The sequence below is a fragment of the Patiria miniata genome, unplaced genomic scaffold (assembly GCF_015706575.1).
Source record: "Patiria miniata isolate m_02_andy unplaced genomic scaffold, ASM1570657v1 HiC_scaffold_18, whole genome shotgun sequence".
Lineage (NCBI taxonomy): Eukaryota > Metazoa > Echinodermata > Asteroidea > Valvatida > Asterinidae > Patiria > Patiria miniata.
The window spans coordinates 764,820-774,126 of NW_024037056.1; the positions used below are offsets into that span (position 1 = coordinate 764,820).

At 39.9% G+C, this 9,307-nt stretch overlaps 1 long non-coding RNA gene across 1 annotated transcript; it reads right to left on the reverse strand.

The window, feature by feature from the left end:
- On the reverse strand, positions 1-8,531 carry LOC119724120. Its single transcript, XR_005270612.1, has 3 exons — positions 8,186-8,531; positions 7,290-7,444; positions 1-60 (listed from the first exon to the last, which is right to left on the reverse strand). It is a non-coding gene; the product is annotated as an uncharacterized LOC119724120 (long non-coding RNA).
- Positions 8,532-9,307: the final 776 nt, after the last annotated feature.

Genomic DNA, 9,307 nt, shown 5'->3' on the forward strand with positions numbered 1-9,307 from the left:
TCTATAGTGCTTCTCAAGAGAGCTCTCTGATGTGAAGTGAGCTGGTAGATCTGCCATCACCTGGTCAAGAAATTTAAAAATTGTCAATTTGGGAAAAAATGTTTGATACTGTAACAAAACAGGGGTATGTGACTAATATCATGTCTAGCCTCAGAAGCATCATGTCAGCCCGCACGTTAAAGCGCGCGATACTGTGGGGCAACCAATCAGCATGCGCGTCCTGCATGTACACTAGGCTGATGGGCATGTCTGGCTATGAATTATGCAGGCGTGTACTGCGTGATTGAGTGCATGATAGCGCACGGCAACCAATCAGCAGCGTGCGTCCGGCATGGTCTGGGGCGATTGCCTCGTGGCCTGGCGTGGGATCGGGACTGCTGTGAGAGACTTCAATGAGTAAACTACTGGGAGAGACCGCGTTGTGAAACAAGCGATTATCGAGCAATCTCGTGAGAAAGCCCCAGCGTGCCTGGTGTGATCGGTCAGTAAAGCTGGACTTCGTTGTTTACATCCCCCTGTGCATTTTAAGGTCTTATCGGATAAGATTTGGGGTGGATTGTTGTTAAGAAGTCGGATATTTCAGATATTATATACACATGTATACATGTAGGGCCTGAGTTAAGATATTAGTGGGACTCGGAGTAAATCTGAAGGTTGGGGGAACAGTTAGGCTTAGTTCAGACTAAAGGATTGTCTTCTGTTGTTTGTGCCATTTGGCGTAGCTGCGGTATCGCTGCCCTGTGAGTCCGTAGGCTTGTTTTCCCATTGAGGAAATAGTGTAGCTAAGATTGTTCGGAAGGTCTGTCTGCCGTTGATCTATGCCCATTGGCGTGGCTGCGGTTGATGCAGACTTGGACAACTGAGAGCTCGCTTTTCCTGCTGGGGAACCCGCTTAATGTGACTTTGTGGAGGGAATTGCATGCCGTTGTCCTGTGCAACTTTGGCGTAGATACGGTTGATTGCGACCCTGTAAAGTCTGTGAACCCTGAGTTTCCCGAAGGTTTACTGGGTTAACGTCAGGGGACTATTATTATCATCGGGTGGGTTATAACGTTACTACACTACCCCGTGTGTGTAATTCGCTGGTCAAGCAAGTAGCAAGGACTGTGTTGTAGTGTATACATCTACTCTGTTATTGTAGACCTCATTAGTCTAGAGTCATTTTGTGCAAAGTGAAAGAACACTAGCCCGTTATTTAAGTCAGTGGTGCAGACGACCACTTTATAAATTACATGTACATGTAGGAACCCCTAGAAGTATAGGTGAGGTATACCCAAGTGAGGTTTACCTTACGTGAATAACCCCGCTCAGCTGTGAATTATAATTGTGCAAGTTAATCATAAGGGAGTGCAGTTGACCCCTGTTGAACCAGATGTTTATAATTGTATAAGGGCAATTCCACCGTTACGGACGTTACATTCAGAGGCGACTAGAAACTTTGACAAACCAAAATAACATATTTGGGGTCAAAGCAAATTTTATTCACTCGGCACATTTCAGACTTAGGCCCAAATGTATAACATGGTATAGTAAACTAAGAGGTAACCTAATTAATTAATTAGACATAATTGTTGCTAATGAGCGTTACGGACGTTACGTGTTTTGAAAAGGCTTTTCAACATTTGGAGTGTATTGGTGAAACTCTGTGAAGTTTCTTGCCAAAGCTTTTTGAAATAACTATGCACTAGCAGTTGTCACTTCACTTTTTACAAACATGGATGACCACTTAGAAAAATCCACTGTGATGTTGGAGAAAACCCAAGTGTTTGTCGTTACGGACGTTACATTGTAGTGTTACGGACGTTACGCGTGTGAAATCGTGATGCTCCAAGATTACCAGTCATGTTTTTTTTCAGCTGTAAATATCTTTTTTCATCCTTTTTATGGTGTACCACCAGCACCACATGTGACTAGAAACCTTCTTGTAAGAAAATGATGGTGATGATGGTGATGACGATAGTGATGGTGATGAGGAATTACGTCAAAATGTCACTTTTTATCATTGTTTTGGTATAAAACTTCCTGTTGAAATACCTGTAAATGTCAGTGATTGCTTACTTAATGATAATCTTTCTTCAGAGAGTAGCACATTTCAAATTAACATTGACCATGTATCCTATAGTATTTGCAATGCAGTAATAAGAGTGTCCTCCATCTGAAACAATTCAGGTCACCGTCATTTAAATGTTAGGGTATACCTACCGGTACATCCCCATACCGGTACATTAAATCAGTTCATGTGCCAATTTGAAAACATTTCAATACATTTTACAATTTGCATTCTTGTAGGAGAAATGTGTGAATTTATTTCAATAAAAGATCAGTTGCTAATGTTTTTAACCAAAAAATTCAATGGAAATGCATTACGGACAATCGGGACTTTAGTCAGACGGCCGACTTGAGCGATTTGACGAGTTGTACGATGTCGGTTTAGCCGGAGTTGAATGTACTGCCTACTGCAATCTGGAGGTTCAGCCAAATTATGCTTCCATTATAACAGTCTGTAAGAATTGTGAACAAACACATTTAGAAACATTGTGGAAATCTTCCAAATTTGCTCTACCGTACTGAAAAATACAGTAACTGTTGTTTGTATCATAAGTTATAAAATTTAGTGAAATGGCTCAGCTAAACAAAGCTATCCACTCCGTTCACAAATACCCCCTCACCGGCAAAGAGAGTACAGTTGGGGGTGACCGACCGACGCCATCTTGCCTGACTGCAATTTTGCCGTGATGCGCGGCTGTACCATACCACTGCGTGTATGTAGTACAAATCCCCTGTGTACAGTAACGTGCGTCACACACTAAGTACAAGGAACGGTGCGCGCCAACCAGCTAAATGTCCCGCCCATGGGACGTTGTTGCTAGGTAAAAGGGCGCCCTCTTTTGCTGGTGCAAGGAGCCCACTGACACTTAAGTCCAGATAAAAACTTCTGAAAAAGTATTAATCAAAATTCACTTACATGTACTTTGCATGTGTGCTTGTCAGTTTCAAACTTCAGCTGTATGTACCGGTACACGTGCCTGAGATACACGTATATATATATGGCTCTTATGTAATTATAACATTCAGGCCAGGAGGCAGAACATTTTTACAAATGACCTAGATTACATGTATGTGCACATGGGGTCATTTCATATTTTAAAAGAGAGATGAGAATAAGGTGCATAGTGGAGGGTGCATGAAAGGTTCATTTGTATGCAGTACAATGTGTAACATCCGTAACGTATATATGCAAGTATAATGTGTAACGTCCGTAACGTAACATCCGTAACAAAATTTTGTAACGTCCGTAACGCTCGTTAGCCTAGATCTAATTATTGGAATTTCAAGTTTCATACTGCACAAGGTAACCCTTCAGAAACTAGCTTTAAATTTGTGGTTTGGAAAAAATCACTTCACTGGATACGACTGTATAGGAAAAAAATGTTCAAAACGTTACGGACGTTAAGGTTGCCGCGGAAAAAAAACCACGTAAATATGATTATTCATAGTGTACTTATGCAAATACAAATCACATTTTTTTCCCTAATTTTTTGGAGAAGGTTCCCTGATGACTATTTCAAATATAATAAATTCCAAAAATGTTTTCATCTTTGTTAAGCTATTAAATGTTAACATTTTTCAATCTTTTTCCCCAAATTTTTGAAATTTAACAAGTTACCATGGATACATATTCAGACGTTGAAAAAAAATGAAAACGAACAAATCTAGGCAATATTAGTACATATTCATAAGGTTTAGGTATCCCCCTCACCTGCAAAAGTGAAACAATTTGAATAAGTTCCATTTGAAATTTTGAGGGTCATGTCAACTTTGGCATGGAATTGCACCCAAGCTAAAGGGTGCAGTTGACCCAAGAGCTGTACGAAGGTTATAATTGTATAAGCTAATGACAAGGGGTGCAGTTGACCCCTCAGCTAAGAGCGAGGTTTACTAGTGCTTATTCTAACAACGAGGTTTACTAGTGTTCATTATCACAGCGAGGTTTACTAGTGCTTATTCTAACAGCGAGGTTTACTAGTGTTCATTATCGCAGCGAGGTTTACTAGTGCTTATTCTAACAGCGAGGTTTACTAGTGCTTATTCTAACAGCGAGGTTTACTAGTGCTTATTCTAACAACGAGGTTTACTAGTGTTCATTATCACAGCGAGGTTTACTAGTGCTTATTCTAACAACGAGGTTTACTAGTGTTCATTATCACAGCGAGGTTTACTAGTGCTTATTCTAACAGCGAGGTTTACTAGTGTTCATTATCGCAGCGAGGTTTACTAGTGCTTATTCTAACAGCGAGGTTTACTAGTGCTTATTCTAACAGCGAGGTTTACTAGTGCTTATTCTAACAACGAGGTTTACTAGTGTCCATTATCACAGCGAGGTTTCCTAGTGCTTATTCTAACAGCGAGGTTTACTACATGTAGTGCTTATTCTAACAGCGAGGTTTACTAGTGTTCATTATCACAGCGAGGTTTACTAGTGCTTATTCTATCAGCGAGGTTTACTAGTGTTCATTATCACAGCAAGGTTAACTAGTGATTGTTTTAAGAATGAGGTTTATCAGTGTTAATTCGAACACCGTCCGAGGTTTACCTGGATTCATCAGAACTGTGAGGTTTATCATTGTATAAATTATTGAATGGTGACGCATTGACATTATAATTGAAGTGTGCTAAAGGAATAAACTAACTGATTAACGTCTTGGAATAACTGGTTACTGTGAAGCTTATGTAGTCCCGCTCTCTGTTGGATAGATCTGAGTAAGTTAGTCCCCTCTTCTGTCAATAAAGTCAAGTACTTAATCGCAGATCGGTGGTACATTTCCGCCAAACGAACAGCCCCTAGGCTTAGTCCGCCGTTCTTTAACTATATCCCCCCTTGCGTCAGGGTAACCGCTCATCCTTGTGCGAGGTTAATAAATATTTTTGTGGGTTAAGGCCAGGTCCAATTCCATCCTTCAATCAGGTCAGACTGTCGGGTCACCTAGTTATTCCCGCCACAAAGGGTGTAGGCCTATAGCTCGTTTCGCCACAATACTGATTGAGACATTTACTTGTATTCATTATTAGCTATCCTGCAAATTCGAGTGGAACAAGGTTAAAACAAAATAGGTTAACCAGTTTGCGTCGGATAACGTGTATACAAACAAAGATTTTGCGGTATTCGTAGCGGATGACAGATGAACAAGCAATGATAGCTGAGTCCTATGCATACAGATCGTCAAATTGGTTCAGAGAACTCTTGGAGTTTTTAAGAATAAATTATTGTTTCACTGAAGAAGAAGTGTCTTTGCTCCCGTATTAGTCCCATCCTTGTAGATACATGTAGGATAGGATGCCTGGTTATACAGGTATCACAAGTCCTAAGTTCCCCCCAACATTATTCTTAATTAATGAAATAGAAATGCATGATTTCAACAATATAACAAATGCAAATGACAGAGGACACTCTTCTGCCGATCTTGTGAGAAAATGATAGAAATCCAATCACGCATACCAACACGAAGCTCATTTGAATGAAAAAAGTGCCAATAAAAAAAGTCTCAGTACATAGCATTGCTCCAATGTACCGTACTGGTTTGAGTGATCCTGCAAGGCAGGGTAGACTTTCATTAATTAATAACTTTACCTTACAAAAGTTTCCTTGTTTAAAAGGATGTTTAACTAAACAAGACACAATCTTGGTAATCTAACAGATAATGACAGACCTTTTAATGCAAAGGTGACAAAGAAAATGCTGTGTAATCCTATTTCTTTTAGATTAGATACGAAAGGGATTAACATTCTATCTTTTAAAGCATGATCAAACCAGTACATTGGAGCAATGCTATTTACTGCAACTTTTTTTATTGGCACTTTTTTCATTCAAATGAGCTTCCGTGTTGGTATGCGTGATTGGATTTCCCTCATTTTCTCACAAGATGGGCAGGAGAGTGTCCCCTGTCATTTGCATTTGGGATATTGTTGAAATTGTGCTTTTCTATTTCATTAATTAAGAATAATGTTGGGGGGAACTTAGGACTTGTGATACCTGTATATCTTTGATACAAACAATCCGGGAAATATAAATTTATAGTGACTTGGCAATCATTACATCTTGCAAGGTGACAGAAGAATGTCCTGAATAGCGCCCTCTACTCCACCTCACCCGGCCGCAGCATTACATGACAAAAACAATGAAACAAGCCCATTGGTTTTACTTTAAACATGCCTTAGACCTTACTCCATATTTTTTATACAATTTCCTTAAAACATAAGTAGTGACTATCAAAGGTTATTAATATCACTCAATCTGAAAATATAAAGAAAACAAAAATCCCCCACTTGCATTATTGTCCATTCAGCCATAAAAAATTGTTGTGCGTCAATTTTGATCCGTTGAGTCAATTTCTTTTTTTCTTTAAAGTTTTCTGTAGCCACAACAGTGCCCTTTAGTGCTGCACCGCCTCAAATATTTAGCACTAAGGAGCACAAGGGCACCAAGGCAAATGAAAGGGCACCAAGTCAAATGATGTAACACCATATGAGAACTCAAACAAACAAAGCAGTAGGCCTACCACTTTGCTATTTTTTTCCCAAGCTTGGATGGTACAGACAAAGAATATTTTTTTTAATGCATCACTACATCAATTCAAGAACTTTGGTCTGACCAGAGACCCATTATTATTTTGTTGTTGGCCAAACGGCCTGTGCTTAATTCTGTCTCATGTTGGATGAATGCCCCGTACATGTAGAGTCCCCAATTTTTGGACTAGGCATGAACCAAGGACTCCTCAATTCATACTCCTAGAACTATGAGGCGCCACGTAGTGGAGCCTCATAGGCAGATTACCCCGCTAAACCGTTTGCTATACAAAACACCAACTTAGTACAAAAACGTCCATCCCAAGCAAGCATTTTCCCACAGAACCGCTGCACAGTTTGCCCCTAAACTCCGTACAATACCTCATGACATACTCACGTTATGTGCACCAAACAAACATCGGTGGATTCTGTCGGTTTTTAGGGCAAAAATGATGAAAAATATGCCCTTTCCGCACTGAGCCAACCTGACACTTGAAACGTGCACGCGCGCAGAATGATAGCAGTCGATTTTCTAGGAGTACTCAATTCATACTAGGATAACTGAGATTACAACTTGAAATTAAAAGGAATCAAACCAAAGAAGCAGTAGGATCTGAACCAAAAACTTTTCAATTCATTCAAGGGTAACTAAGGCTACACCTTGGAACAAAAGAGGAATCGAACCAAGGTCAAACCCATGTACAGGACTCAAACTTGCTACTTACTTTAATCATCAATGATCTAAGTCAGCACAACTCCGTCAATGAGTGGAGGTTGATCCATGTCTCAATGGTGTGCTCGATTGATTGCCTCGTCCACTGCTTCGTTACCACCCAAATAACTCCCCAACCAAGAGAACTGGTTGGTTGATTTTTATCAGCTGTTGAGCAAAAAATAACAGTAATCAGTAATCATAGGAAAATGAGACATTTTCTGTCTTTGTGCAGTTCTCTCTTGAAGGCATTACTAGTTGAGAGAAGTCTGCTTTAGGTTGACAACATTTTTTAGCCATAAAAAAAAAATTGATTCGAATTTGATCAAAACAAAACAGGGGCCCTACACTATACATGATCGCCAAAATGATGATACTGAGTGATACTAACAACATAAATCTGGGACTGCATGCACTGAGAATTAACATTCCCAATTGTGTTAGGAAAATAACTTACAGCATTTTTTTCTTGACTCTCATTCGTGTCCAAAGACCTTTATACACACACACACACACACCCAAGTTTACGTTACATACCAAGTGTGGACTTTCCATTGCTTTCGTGTAGTTGAGAAAAACCAGTGAAAAAACTCATTTTTCTTAAACTGTGATAACTCTTTCAACCCATTTTTTTTCTATGATTCCCTTTAGTGTTTCTCTTCATTCTGCTACGGATAAACCTAACCCAAAAATGCCTCTAAACCTGTTTTCCAGAAATGGGGAAACACTGTGTGGACTTGCCCAAGTCCGCACCTTGCTCCTCTACCTGGTTTATGTGGACATCTTTTGTTCAGAAGTCCACACAGTGAATGTAATGCCTGTACACCCATGCCTGTACAAGTGTCGTCAGCTCAGGATGCAACATTTTTTCCAGTAAGGCAAACACTGACATCAAGGGAATTTGTCTACCTTGGGAAAGTTGGTTGACTTCCCCCCTGCACCGTCGTCATGACATCCGAAATGATGCGATCGGCGATGACATTGGCTATGGCTCATCCAACAACAACATCGATGATCACCCCCACGTCATGCACGTGAAGGTTTGCTAGCTACACATGCCAGAAGTAAACGCGAGTTCATCCAAAGACTCCTCAATATTCCAAAGGAACGGAGAGACAGAGGTTGTACACCATGTCTGCAGTCCTATGAATATTAGAAATATGATAATGAAATAAGAGCATGAAACTGGAGTGGGAGGGTCTCAACCAAAGACCCATAATCACAAACGCAGAAAGGTAATTAAACAAACTACATGTACACACCAAGCAAGACAGCTGCGTGTTTGGAAATTAAACTGTGTTTGGCGCCCTCAATATTGAGGGCGCCAAACACGTTTCATTGACTGCACCAAACCATTGTGTACACAGTCTGAGATCAATGGCACAAACCACCAAAGACATAAACGCAAAAAAAGCAAGCTGTGTAGAAAACATGTACCTGTGCTTCCCCAAGAGTGGATCCAGAACACATTTTTTTGGGCTGGGCGAAAAAAAAATTGGTCCCACAAAAAGTGATTCCAAAAATTACGGCGTTTGGAATATACAACATTTGCAAACACCAAGTTTTTACGAAATACCTCACTAGGATCTTGGTTAATGACAGTCTAAAGCATCCTGTAAAATTATGGCACTTGGTGTGAAGTCATTTTCAAGAAAATTGTATTTTTGTATAAATTTCCAACGGTGGTCGGCCGACCACCGTTGGAAAACCTAACTATTTTTCAACTACTGCTCCAAATTTACCATTTTGTTCAGTCAAAATTGTGTTTGCTATTGGTTACATGTTCATGAACGGGTGCAGCCCAGCTAGACTGGTTCCCTGACCTAACAATTTTCCGGCATCTATAAATTGATCCATTTCATCTTTAGTGGAGTCAGGGAACCAGACTACTTGAACGTTTTTGTTTTCTTGGCTTTTTCAGCATTTTCGAACACAAAACTTCAAACATGTCTGTGTAACAATATTTGATCTATTATACTAACCCCTCAAATAGTTCATTTTTAAAAAATAACAGCAAAAGCCAATGATGTA